The sequence below is a fragment of the Muscardinus avellanarius genome, assembly GCF_963383645.1.
Source record: "Muscardinus avellanarius genome assembly, chromosome: 3".
NCBI lineage: Eukaryota > Metazoa > Chordata > Mammalia > Rodentia > Gliridae > Muscardinus > Muscardinus avellanarius.
The window spans coordinates 147814098-147828300 of record NC_137788.1 but is presented as its reverse complement, the minus strand read 5'-3'; the positions used below and the strand labels follow the sequence as shown (position 1 = coordinate 147828300).

General features: G+C 43.4%; 1 protein-coding gene across 1 annotated transcript in view; it reads right to left on the bottom strand.

Moving 5' to 3' along the window:
- The window catches only part of LOC308261263 (AP-3 complex subunit sigma-2), a gene marked incomplete at both ends in the record, with an annotated part of 54066 nt that overhangs the window by 26634 nt on the left and 13229 nt on the right, over positions 1-14203 (bottom strand). The gene's annotated exons all lie outside the window — the stretch shown is intronic.

Sequence of the window (14203 nt, the reverse complement as noted above, 5' to 3'; positions counted from 1 at the left end):
GGGTAGGCTGATCTTCTTCTGTAATGTAAGGGATAATAGCAAGAACAGTAGCAGGGAGTCTCAATTCTAGCATTTAGGGCACTTACAAAGCAGCAGCCAACATGACATGTAATTTATTTCATGTGCAACTGATGCAGGTAGTAACACTGGTGATAAGCTTTGCTCTTAACCAGCCTTGACAAACACTGGGTTGTTGAGGTTGGATAACAGATAGCTCTAGCGGTCAAAATTGCTATTTCATCTACACTAGTATCTTACTGCTCTTAACCAGTGATAAGGAATGGCTAAACCAAAGAGGCTCTCTGTAATTTCAAGTACTAGGCAACCAATGAGACTGAGGCATGGAGCAAAGTTCAAATACAGACGATATGTACTGAAGAGAAATTAGGTATAGTTTGCAACAATATATTTTCTTTCTTTCTCTTTCTCTCTCTCTCTCTCTCTCTCTCTCTCTCTCTCTCTCTCTCTCTCCTTTTTGTGGTACCGGGGAATAAAATCTGAGCTATACCTCCAGCCTTATTATTATTATTTTTATTTTGAAACAGGGTCTTGCTAGATTGATGAGTCTTGCTACGTGCTGAAGCTGGCTTTGAACCTGCGATCCTCCTTTCTCAGCCTCCCAAGTACTGGGATTATAGGTGTGTACTATCTATATGCCTAAAATCCACACCTAGCTTGTGTGTGTGTGTGTGTGTGTGTGTGTGTGTGTGTGTGTGTGTGTGGTACTGGGGGTAGAACCCAGGGGCTTTTCTACCTCCGGGCTATACTCTCAGACCTATTTTTATATTTTATTTGGAAACAGGGTCTCACTAAGTTGCTGAGAGCCTCACTAAGTAGCTGAGGCTGGCTTCAAACCCGCCCAATCCTCCTGTCTCAGCCGCTCAAGTGCTGGGATTACAAGCGTGTGCCACCACACCCGGCTTCTCTCTTTTTTAATAAAGAGATCTTGGAAATTAAAGCAATCATCATTTTAAGAAAATTAAAGAATTCCCTGTCAGTTTCTCTAAGGGAGTAAGATATTGGTCTTTGAATCGCATCTATGGCCAACACTAAGGACTGAAGATAAAAGGTGCAGCATTTGGGTCTCTGACAACAGTCACCAAACCCCTGGCTCATCATCCTTTAACTCCGCCCCACGGCTGGCCTCTGGGTGTGTGAGAGGATAAATTTCCTCATGGCTTAAGCTAAACCCAAATCTGACAATAAAAAAAAAAAAAAAACCTCTTATTTATCAGCATCAACAGAGGGCTAGAGATTTGATGGAACATAAGGTCAGCCCTGGCTCCCCTCTGCTCTTCCAAGTACATCCAGGTGAGCAAAACAGAGGTGGCTGGGGTGGTCAGATATGCACCTTTTATAAGAAGTAAAACTCAAACAAAATGTCTTGCTCTTCTAGGCCAAGACAGTTCCTCTCATTCAACAAACCACACAAAATATGCACCCTTCATTCTTTCCTTCCTAGACCAGCAATCGAATCACCTGCTTCAAAATCACTAGGGTGTGAAGGGCGTTAACAGCTTTGTTATCACTAGATCTGTCCCCAGTAGGGACATTTGACAAACATAATCCATTATTACTGTTTATGATCCTTTCATCCTAGCATCTACAAGTTCAATTGTGAACACTAAGCATTTTCTCATTTTAGCAACATACTTAGTCGAGATTTTAATCCCACACCACAAGGTTTTCTTTAAACCCAGATACACAGGGTTGCAACTCTCCTGAGAGCTCACTGCAAAATAAAATCTAGAGGACAATATTACCATCTATCCCTCTGACATGGCTACTGAACTGTGACCCTGATCACTAATTTTTTATTATTTATTTATTTTTGCAGTACTAGGGATGGAATCCAGGGGCATTCTACCTCTGAGCTATACTCCCAGCCCATTTTTTTATTCTTTATTTTGAAACAGGGTCTCACTGTGTTGTAAAGGGCCTCACTAAGTAGCTGAGGCTGTCCGCGAACTGCGATCCTCCTTTCTCAGCCTCCCAAATTCTGGGATGACAAGTGTGCGCCACCCCGCCCGGCTCTGATAACTAGATCTTGAAACCCAGTCATGTGAGTTCCAAATCCTGCTTTGCTGTTGAGACGCTGGTTGATTAGAATGTTAGGTCATCTACATAGTTTTCTTCACATGAAACTCAATTTACCATAATTAACACAAACAACAACTCTGAAACTCAATTTACCATAATTAACACAAACAACAACTCAGTCGTGATGTTGAGCTGTGTTTAGGGATTTCTGAAAACAAGAAACAATTGTCCCAGGCAAGATAAGTCCTAGACAGCTGTCCAGAGAGTTGATAGCTACCTCAGAAACCATGAAATTAGACCTTATTCCAGCCTCTGACAGCTCCCCCCCCCCCAGTCTCTGAGAGTTTAAGTCATCAACAAGCTTATGAGGCTGGAATATGGGGAGCTCTTAGGCAACCCTCACCTGAAAAGTTCCCTGCTCAATAAAAGATTCAGGGAGGGGTGCGAGGGTAGAAACAAAGACAAGGACCCTCATCAACCTAGATACACTGTTTCAAAATAAAAATAAAATAGGGCTGGGGGTAGAGCTCGGAGGTAGAATGCCCCTGGATTCCATTCTCAGTACCAAAAAAAAAGGTTAAAAGTTAATTTAGGCAGAGCAATGAGGTAGAAAGTACAAAGTGAGAAAGAATGATCTTTTCTGGCCGGTACAGAGGGTGTGTAGCAAGAATTAATGGTAAGTATAGCCAAGAATAGGATAGGGAAAAACTGTTAAGAGCCTTGAATGGCTGGTCACGGGACCAAGGATAGTCTAAAGAGTAGTTTAGAAAAATTAATCGAATTCCAGTATGTAGAATCAATAAAAAGGAATAGAGAATAAGGTTAAGAAAAAGCTTAGAGAGGCAGTTGGGAGTTGTGGCACATGCTTGTAATCCTAGTACTTGGGAGGCTGAGAGGAGAGAAGGGGAAGAAAGAGAGTGGGCACGAAGAGCGATGGGGGGAAGAGGAAAGGGAGTGGGCATAAAGAGCAGTGGTGGCTCTTTTAAAAAAGGAAGCCATGGAGAGAAATATTGAAGTGGGCTCTGTGTAGGAGACAAATGGAAATTCAGATACAAGCTGGTACCTGGAAGAAATGTCTTCAGGCAGGTGGAAATAAAACAACAGGATTCAGGCTAGACATCAGGACTAAAGTATCAGGCCCAATTCTGGAATTACCTACATGGATGATAATTTAAGTATGAAATCTGTAATAGAAATATGGAGCTGGGTGTGGTGGGGCATGCTTGTAATCCCAGAATTCGGGAGGCTGAGACAGGAGGATCACGGTTTGAAGACAGCCTCACCTACTACTTAGTGAGGTCCTTTGCAACTCATGGAGACCCTGTTTCGAGCTAAAGAGTAAAAAATAGGGCTGGAGGTGTAGCTTAGAGTTAGAATGCCCCTGGGTTCCATCCCAGTACCACACACACAAAAAGAAATACGAGAGGTGAGAGATGACGGACAACACGATGTGCTGCTGGAGTGGGGACAAAACAGAAGAAGGCTCTCGGAGACAGAAAAGTGGGAAAAGAATGAAGAGATTGCTCCGCTGCAGGATTAACAGCTGCAGACACTGCAGACAGAGTAACGAAGGCAACGATCAGGAAATGGTTATAGGATGTGGTGGTTAGGGAATCCCCCAAGAATTTTGGACAACGAGAACAAGACTGTGGGGTTCCAGAAAAGGAGAAGATGAAGCGAAACTAAATGACTGGGTATAAACCACTCACTCGTTCAAGAAAGTTCCATGAATAAAGAGCTGTCTTTTGTGGGAGATTAGAGCAATTTGGTATCTATAGAAACCTGAGAACAAAGGAACCTTAAAAACCAGGTGAAAAAGCAAGATTGTGGTACCGGTTGGGGAGAGATAGGAAGAGGACTTAGCTCCAGAAACAGGAGGAACAAACCTGCCTTTAAGACAGGAAGAGCAGGGCATGGTGGGCACATTAGTAACCCCAGTGCGTGGAAAGCTGAGATAGGAGGATAGCAGGTTTGAGGACAGCCTCAGGATTTTACCGAGGGCCTCGGCAACGTAGTGAGACTCTGTTTCAAAGTAAATAAAATAAACTGGGGCGGGGTACAACTGTAATCCCTGTACATAGGAAGCTGAGACAGGAGGATCAAAGGTTCAAGGATAGCCTCACCAAGTAGTGAGCATCTCATCAACCTACAGAGACCCTATTTCCAAATAAATAAAAATCAAGCTAGGGGTGTAGCTTGAAGGTAGAATGCCTCTGGGTTCAATCCCCAGTACCATAAATAAATAAATAAATAAATAATGTTGGGGGTTATAGCTCAGAGGTATCCCCAGTAGCATAAAAGGGAGGGGTGACATTAGTCAGATGTGGTGGTGTATGCCTGTAATCCCAGTACTTGGAAGGCTGAGATAGGAGTATCCTGGGATCACAACCAGCCTCAGCTACTTAGTGAGGCCCTCCACGATTTCAAAAAATAAAGAACAAAAATCTGGCTGGGAGTGTCGCTTGGAGGTAGAATGCCTCTAGCGTCAATTTCCAGTACTGCAAGAAAATAAAAAGACAAAGGAAAATAGGGCTAGAGGTGTAGCTCAGAGGCAGGGCATGCCTGGGTTCAGTCTATAGCACCACGCACCAAAAAGAGGATATCAACAAAAATAGGTTAGGGATCTGAAAAAGAAACCATAAGATTAGAAATGAACAATTTAGCAGGGTATGGTGGCACATGGACATAATCCTAGTACTTGTGAGGATAAGACAGGAGGATTGCAGGTTTGAGGCCAGTCTCAGCAACAAAGAGAGACTCTTGGCAACCTAGTGAGACCCTGTTTCGAAATCAAAAATAAAATAGGACTGAGGGTATAGGTCAAAGATAAAAATGCCCGAGTTCAATCCATAGTACCAAAAAAAAAAAAAAAAGAAGAACAAAAGAAAAAACCAGGAAAGAAAAGAAAAAAAGAAAAAGCAACTTGGCAGAGCAGCAGGAATTCAGCCGCATCTGGTCCTTATGAAGGCCTGCTACTCTAGCCACTTCCACGGGAGTTGAAGGGGCAGCTATCCGGGGCTAGTTAATGCAGAGCGTCAAGGGCTAAGGCCTGCTAGGAGATTCTAGCTCCAAGGTGGGGTGACTCTTCAACTAAGAATGGGGCTCACAGTGCTATTCCTGTTCTTATGACGAGTGTTTGCATATATAATTTTAAAAAAAGAAAAGGAAAAACACCCCACAGTTCCCATTATCAATAGAAGATATGCCTGAATTAGCAACAGCTTGATATGAGGGCAAAGATAAGTTGAGTATCTCGGGAAAAGAAAGTTACTTGCTGGAAACACCTTCGGACAATTCTAAAGGTGGCCAGGGCAGGATTCTGACTCCTTGCACCTCATTTTTCAAACCACCAGTAGATATGAACAGTCATTTCCCAATGCCATATGGTCAACTAAAAGTAAACAGTTTTATAAACTGTGGACTAAATTTGCAGCAGCAGCAAAAAACTTTATGGAGCTTGTTCGAAGATAAGAGATACGAGCAAGAGTAACATTTATGGCATTTTATTTCCTTTAAAAGCCTTGTCCAATAAAACAGTCATGGCTGGAATGACTTTACTGCTTTAGCAGACATCCTCACAAATGTTCAAAAAGCAGTATTCTAATGATGAAGCAAAAACATACAGTTACCTCAGAAGATGGAGAAAAAGCTTTTATTATATTTTAATATTCTTTCATCATCCAGAGCCATTAGCTAGGCATGGTGATGCATACTTATAATCCCAGTACTTGGGAGGCTCAGACAGGATGATCACAGGTTCAAGGACAGCCTCAGTAAGTAGTGAGGCTCTCATCAACCTAGAGACCCTTTTCAAAATAAAAATAAAGGAGAGCTGGGGGTGTAGCTCAGAGGTGGAATGTCCCTGGGTTCAATCCCCAGTACCACAAAAATAACTAACTAAATAAATAAATATCCTTAGCCACTAGGAAGAGGAGAGAGGAAATTTTCTTAGCCTGATAAAGAATATTTACCCCCCCACAAAAAAAAACCAAGCCAGGTGCGGTGGCGCATGCTTGTAATCCCAGCATTCGGGAGGCTGAGATAAGAGGATCACAGACAGCCTCAGCTACTTGGTAAGGCCCTCTGCAACTTAGTGAGGCCTTGTTTCAAAATAAAGACTAAAAAAAATAGGGCAGGGGATGTTGCTTGGAGGTCAGATGCCCATAGGTTCCACCCACAGTACTGCCAAAAAAAAAAAAAAAAAAAAATAGGGCTGGGGTGTATCTCAGAGGTAGAATGCCCCAGGGTTCCATTCCCAGGACCACCAAAACAAACAAACAAACAAACCAAAAAACAGCCAGGCATGGTGGCGCATGCTTGTAATCCAGCATTTGGGAGGATGAGACAGGAGGATCCGGGTTCGTGGACATCCTCAGCTACTCAGTGAGGCCCTCTGCAACTTAGTGAGACCCTGTTTCAAAAATAAAGAATAAAAAAATAGGGCTGGGAGTGTTGCTCAGAGGTAGCTTGGAGGTCAGATACCCCTGGGTTCCATCCCCAGTACCAAAAAAAAAAAAAAAACATATGGCAAATACTGTACTTCACAGCAACAGATAAAAGGTCCTTTGAAACCAATAACAAGACCTAATGCCTACTGTCCCCATTTCTGTGTGTGTGTGTGTGTGTGTGTGTGTGTGTGTGTGTGTGTTTTACTGAGGATGGAACATGGGCCTCCAGGCTACACTCCCAGACCTATTTTATACTTTATTTGGAAACAGAGTCTCACTAAGTTGCTTAGAGGCTCACTAAGTAGCTGAGTCTGGCTTTGACCGGACAACCTGGAATCCTCCTGTCTCAGCCTCCCAAGTGCTGGGATTACACGCGTGCACCACCACACCCGACCTTACTGTCCCCGCTTCTATTCAACACAACACTAGAGATCCTAGTCAGCACAGTAAGGCAAATAAATAAATAAATAGACAGAAATGGCATAAGAACTAGGAAGAAGTGAGCAAAATGTCTACAGATAAAATATCAGAATTAGTAAGAATTTAATACAACTTCTGATTTCAATATCAACATATAGTGATTTCTATATTGCAAAAAATTTTAAAAAATGAATATTCCAAGCCGGGCGTGGTGGGCACACTTATAATCCCCGCGCTTGGGAGGCAGAGACAGGAGGATTGCGCAGGTTCGAAGCCAGCCGCACGTGCTGGCTTAGGAGACCCTGCTTCCAAATAAAAATGTAAAAATAGGTCTGGGAGTGTAGCCTGGAGGTAGAAGGGCTTGTAGGAACCCAGTACCACCAAAAAAAAAAAAAAAGAATATTCCAAGTGCCATATACATAAAAAACAGATAGCTAGGACTAGGGATGTAGTTTAGTGGTAGAGCACTTGCCTAGCAAGCACGAGGCTCTGCGTTCAATATCCAGTACCATAAAAGAAGTAAAACAAAAACCAAAGGCAATACAAATATCCAGCATAAAAAAATTAGCCGGGAAGCCAGGCGTGGTGGCGCACGCTTGTAATCCCAGCATTTGGGAGGCTGAGACAGGAGGATCGTGGTTCGCAGACAGCCTCAGCTACTCAGTGAGGCCCTCTGCAACTCAGTGAGACCCGTTTCAAAAATAAAGAATAAAAAATAGGGCTGTGGGGGGGTAGCTCGGAGGTAGAATGCCCCTGGATTCCACCCTCAGTACCACAAAAACAAAACAAAAAATAGCCGGGTGTGGTGGCACACACTTGTAATCCCAGCATTTGGGAGGCTGAGACAAGGAGGATAGTGGTTCACGGAGAGCCTCAACTACTTAGTAAGGCCCTTTGCAACTCTGTGGGACCCTGTTTCAAAATAAAGAATAAACAATGGGGCTGGGGGTATAGCTCAGAAGTAGAATGCCCCTGGGTTCCATCTCTAGTACTACAAAAAAATACTATTACTACTACTGCTAATAATAATAATAATAATATGAGAAAAATTTCTAAAGAAAAAATTATAAATGTTCATTGAGAAAGTTCAAAAGAAGACCTAAAGAAATGAAGAGATATACAATACTATGGGTAAATTTGTTATTGTAAAAATGTAAATTAATTATCCTCAAATGTTCTACAGATTTGACCCAATTCCAACCAAAATTCCAACAGGTGTGTGTGTGTGTGTATGTGTGTGCGCGCACGCACTCACATATGATTTATACAACTGACATAATGGAAAAGACTAAGAACAGCCAAGCTACTCTTAAGAAAATGAGTAGATTTTCTCTCTTCACAATTATAAAAATGAGCTGGCTGCTGTGGCACACATCTGTAATCCCAGTACTTTGAGAAAATGAGACAGGTGAATTGTAGGTTTGAGGCCAGCCTCAGCAATTTACCAAGACCCTCAACAATTTAGTGAGATGCTGTTCCAAAATTTAAAAATAACCAAGCATGATGGTGCATGCCTGTAAATCCCAGCACTTGGGAGGCTGGAAGAGGAGGATCACAGCTTTCAAGGGTAGCCTCAGAAACTTAGAGAGAACCTGTTTCCAAATACAAAAAAATAACAAAAATATAGGACTCAGGATATAGTTCAGAGGTAGAATGCCCCTAGGTTCATCCTCAGGTGCCAAAATAAATAAACAAACAAAATAATATAGGGCTAGGGGTATAGCTCAGAGGTAGAATGCTCCAGAGTTGTTCAATCTCTAGCAACACACACACACACACACACACACACACACACACACACACATTAATAAAAATGTCGTTAAAAAGTTGGGTGTAGTAGTCGGGCGTGGTGGTGCATGCTTGGGAGGCAGAGACAGGAGGATCTCAAAGCCAGCCGCACTGGCTTAAGAGACCCTGTTTCCAAATTAAAAAGAGTATAAAAATAGGTCTGGGAGTGTAGCCCGGAGGTAGAAGGGTTTCCAGGAACCCCAGTACCACCAAAAAAAAAAAAAAAAGAAAGTTGGGTGTGGTGACACACACTTAAAATATCAGTAATTGACAGGCTAAGACAGGAGGATCAGAGGTTCATGGCCAGCCTCAGCAACTTAGTGAGACCCTACTTCAAAATAAAAAAATAAAATAGGACTGGGAGTATAGCTCAGATGTCCCCGGGTAAAATCTCCAATACCAGAAAAAGAAAAAAATAAAAGTTTTAAAAAGCTGTAGTAATAGCCAGGCATGGTGGCGCACACTTGTAATCCCAGCATTTGGGAGGCTGAGACAGAAGGATTGCGGTTCATGGACAGCCTCAGCTACTTAGTGAGGCCCTTTGCAACCAAGTGAGATCCTGTTTCAAAATAAAGAATAAAAAAAGGTGGGCGTAGTGGCACACGCTTATAATCCTAGCATCTGGGAGGCTGAGACAGAAGGGTCATGGTTCACAGACAGCCTCAGCTTCTTAGTGAGGCCCTTTGCAACTCAGTGAGACCCTGTTTCAAAATAAAGAATAAAAAATAGGAATAGGGGTGTAGCTTGGAGGTAGAATTCCCTGGGTTCCATCCCCAGTAACACACACACACACACACACACACACACACACACACACACATCCAAAAAATAAAATAAAGAATAAAAAAAAATAGGACTGGGGGTATCACTTGGAGGTAGAATGCCCCTGGGTTCCAACCTCAGTACCACACACAAAAAAAAAACCTCTACAAACCGAGGATGTGGAGAAGTGGGAACTCTAATACATTGTCAGTGGGATTGCATATTAGTGTAACCACTTTACAAAACAGTACGGAGGATCTTCAGAACAAAGCTACCATATAATTCAGCAATACCACTTCGGGGTATCTATCCAAAAGAATGGAAACCAAAATACCAAACTAATGCGTGCATATCTATTTTCATAGTCACATAATTCACAATTGCCAAACTATGAAACCAGCTAAGATGTCCATCAACAAATGAATGAATTACAAAACTATGAGATATGTACACAATGAAATTTTACTCAGCCATAAAAAAGAAAAAAATTACGTCATTTACAGGGAAATGAATGGAACTGGAGGACATTATGCCAGGTAAGATTAGTCAGTCACAAAGGTAAAAAACCAGATGATCTCCCTAATATGACGAAGCTAGAAATTGTAGACAAAGAAAGAAAAATCATAGATAAGCAACTAAGGTGACCTGAGAGGGATGGGAGAAGGAAAGAGGGAAATTTCCTAATGTACATGATATACATTCACCAGCACATCGAAGTCATCACTAAGCCAAACATGAAAAAGAGGGAGGAAATGGGGTAGGATATGGGGAAGGGCTAAATGAGTGATGTGTGTATGTGTGCCTCTACCATCTTGTACTCCATTAAGATGTATGACAATACATCAATAAAAAAAATTTTAAGCCAGGCGTGGTGGCGCACACTTGTAATCCTAGCGCTTCAGGGTCAGAGACAGGAGGATTGCACAGGTTCGAAGCCAACCTCAGCTACTGAGTGAGGTTCTCGGCAACTTAAGTGAGACCCTGTTTCAAGATAAAATATAAAAAATAGGTCTGGGAGTATAACCCGGAGGTAGAAAGCCTCTGGGTTCCACCTCAGTACCAAAAAAAAAAAAAAAAAAAAAAAAAAAGCTAGGCGTGGTGGGCGCATGCTTGTAATCCCCGCGCTTGCGAGGCAGAGACAGGAGGATCGCGCAGGTTCAAAGCCAGCTGAGCGCGCTGGCTTAGGAGACCCTGTTTCCAAATAAAAATTTAAAAATAGGTCTGGGAGTGTAGCCCGGAGGTAGAAGGGCTTCCAGGAACCCCAGTACCACCAAAAAAATAAAAATAAAAAAAATAAAAAACGTCTTCAAATACAATTTTAAAATACAGGCAGACGAGCTAGTCAAAAAATGAACAAAAGCCTCAAATAAGTACTTCAAAAGAGAGAATCTCCCAATGACCGATAAATACAAGAAGAAGCACTCATCTTCCTGAATAATCAGAGAAAAGCCAGGTGTGCCGCAATGCAAAATACCTCCGGACACCCAGGAGACCGGCTAAAAATCGTCCCCCTGCACGTTCTCGATCAGGACCCTGGGTGAGGGGACCGTTCATGCTTCCACAACTGTCAAAGCAGAAAAAAAGGAGACTTGTAGACTGGCTCACTGCCCTTGCATTCCATTAGCTAGTTCATACTTTATGGGCTAAAGCGAGTCACACAGTTACACCTAACTTCAAGAAGCATAATTCTACCATGTGTCTGGAATGAGAAAGAACTGGAAATACCTGATGAACCACACAGATGAGTACCACACTGAGAATATCAACTTCTGGTGAGTACCTGGATCCCCGGTAACGCTCACCCCAACCATGAGGGAACCAACACTCCAGATGAGCTTGGAAACAGCCAGTCTGTGGCAGACACTGTGGCTGTTAGGATCCGCCCAGGACTCGGCCTCGGCCTCAGCTTTTGCCGGTGCTGCTGCCCCGGGGCTTCGCGCTCCCCTGCCTCTCCTTCCTCGGCTTCCATCTGTGGCCCAGCAATTCCATAGCAAGTTACAGATGTCGTGAGAGAAATGTACCTGGCATACCCATTCAATGATACTTCCATGGCAGCATACTTCATAGTCGCCCCAAACTCAAAACACTCTTATCTTCCTTTAGTTCATTAATTTGTATTGAGAGTTAAACCCAAGGACACTCTACCTGTGAGCTACACCCTTCAGCCCTATTTTATTTTTAAAATTTTGAAACAGGGTCTCTCTTAAGTTGCTGAGGGTCTCACTAAGCTGAGGCTGGTCTCAAACCTGCAATCCTCCTATCTCAGCCTCCCAAGTACAGGTATATGCTACCACACCTGGCTATTAATCATAGAATGAATATATAAGGAAAATTAAACAACCTAAGGCTACTATGGCAAAGAGATTCCTAGAAACAATACCAACCAAAGAAGGAAAGACACTGAACAGTACGTTATGATTTTGTTTTGTTTTGTTTTTGCAGGTCTGGGGATGGAACCCAGGGGCATTCAACCTCCAAGCTACACTCCCTGCCCTATTTTTTATTCTTTATTTTGAAACAGGGTCTCACTAAGCTGTGAGACCCTGTACCTGAGGCTGTCTGCAAACCGTGATCCTCCGGTCTCAGCCTCCTGAATGTTGGGATTACAAGCGTGCGCCACCACGCCCGGCGTATGTTGTGATTTTGAACATCACCTTGGAAGCACACTCTGGGCTGCCTAGAGCGTGAACTAGCTTGGACAAGGGGGCTCCCCATTATCCCAATGAGAGGGGCTGCACCCAAACTCAATTTCCCACAACACCTACAACTATACATTCCAGGTGTACCATCCATAGGTCCTAAGTTTTCAGGTATTAGGCAGTTGGCATTCCTAGACAACATCTTTATACAGCTGATGCTCAAATGCAAAATGGTATCTGGGCCTTTTGTGTGTCTCTTCATGGAAAGGCTACTTTCACAGTGGCCTGGGTAAACAGGCAAGGAGGAGACATTGCAGCAGGGACTGGCCCAACACATCTCTCTAAGGGGACAATGGAAGATGAGGGTCTATGCCTTCTCTTCTCTTGCTTAGAAAATTCCCCTTTCTCAGTAAGATCTATCCCTTAATCTATGCTGTGAGATACTGAAAAATTCATCTCTGGCATGGTAAGCAACAGATGACATCTGCAAAGAAACCCACTTTGTACACCAGGTGGTAGCCCCTAAGGTAACACCTTATATATCACAATCTTAATGGTGTGTTAAAATAATAACAATCACATTCTCAAATCTCTTAACATTTTTCCCCCAACTAGTACAGAAGGGAATCTTATCTGAACTATGGCTCTCCTTGACAGCAATCACAACCTAGCAGCACCTTTAACAACTGCCAAGCATAAAACGATTCTAGCACCTGCAAGGAGAAGGGGCTAAAAGAGCTCTGAAGTTCCCATGAACCTTTCCTATGAAAGGAAGAGTGGCCACCTGAAAAGCAACAGTGAGCCCTGGACTCCTGGCGAGGCTTCAGAGTCCCAAATGAAGAAGGACCAGAGCGGGGCGTGGTGGTGCATCCCTGTAATCCCAGTACTTGGGAAGCTGAGACAGGAGGACTGCAGGTTTAGGGACAGCCTCAGCAACTTCCTGAGAATCTCAGTAACCTAGTGAGATCATGTTTCCAAAAAAAACCAGCCGGGCGTGGTGGCGCACGCTTGTAATCCCCGCGCTTGGGAGGCAGAGACAGGAGGATCGCGCAGGTTCGAAGCCAGCCGCTCGCGCTGGCTTAGGAGACCCTGTTTCCAAATTTTAAAAAAATGTAAAAATAGGTCTGGGAGTGTAGCCCGGAGGTAGAAGGGCTTCCAGGAACCCCAGTACCACCAAAAAAAAAAAAAAAAAAACAACCAAAATCAGGGCTAGGGTTGTAGCTTGGAGGCAGAATGCCTCTGGGTTCAATCCTCTGTACTGAAAGAAAAAAACACAGGGTTCTACGATTCTCCTGCACAAGGCTGCTGGGATAGCCACAGAGCCAAGCCAGATATTGAAAAAAACTTCATTCCTTTCTAACATCCAGAGGTGCAGCATCTAAGAATCCTGGCAGAGTCGACTGAGACCAAAGAAGATCCTACTGGAAAACCAGAGCGACTCCAGACAGCATCTTTACAGTGCTAGTACTGTTACAACGCGAGTAGCAATGGGTCTAGAAACAGCTTCATCATGATGAAGACAGCCTCACAAAGAGCAGCGGTCTCCCCAAACTCCTGCTGTCCCTGGCCACAGACCACAGGGACGGCAGTCAACTGACTCACCGTGAACAGCGCTGAGGCGTCTGTGCCCAGCTGCATACAACACTGCTCCCTCGCCTCACTGCAGTCTCCTAAGTCTAATTTGGCACATGAGGACAGAGGCCATGGCACAGGCATGCTAGCAAAACAAATTTGAGAGCACTACTTGGGACCAGTTCAATTCTGCCTGAATATCACCTTAAATTATGTTTCAGATATATCAGCCTTTGCATTACTCCTTAGGAAAGATATAAATTGCACCAAGTCAAAGTTCCTATGTTATGATTATTCCAAAGTTTCATCATCACTGTCCATGCCTAGGAAACTCATTTTTCTTTTCTTTTCCCCCCTTTGGTACTGGGGATTGAACCCAAGAATGTTCTACCTCTGGACCAGCCCTTTTTATTTTGAAATGGGGACTTATTAAATTGCTGAAGCTGGCCTTGAACCTGCAATCCTCCTGTCTCAGCCTACCAAGTACTGGGATTACAATTGTGTAACTGTATGAACTGCACCCGGCTTCATTTT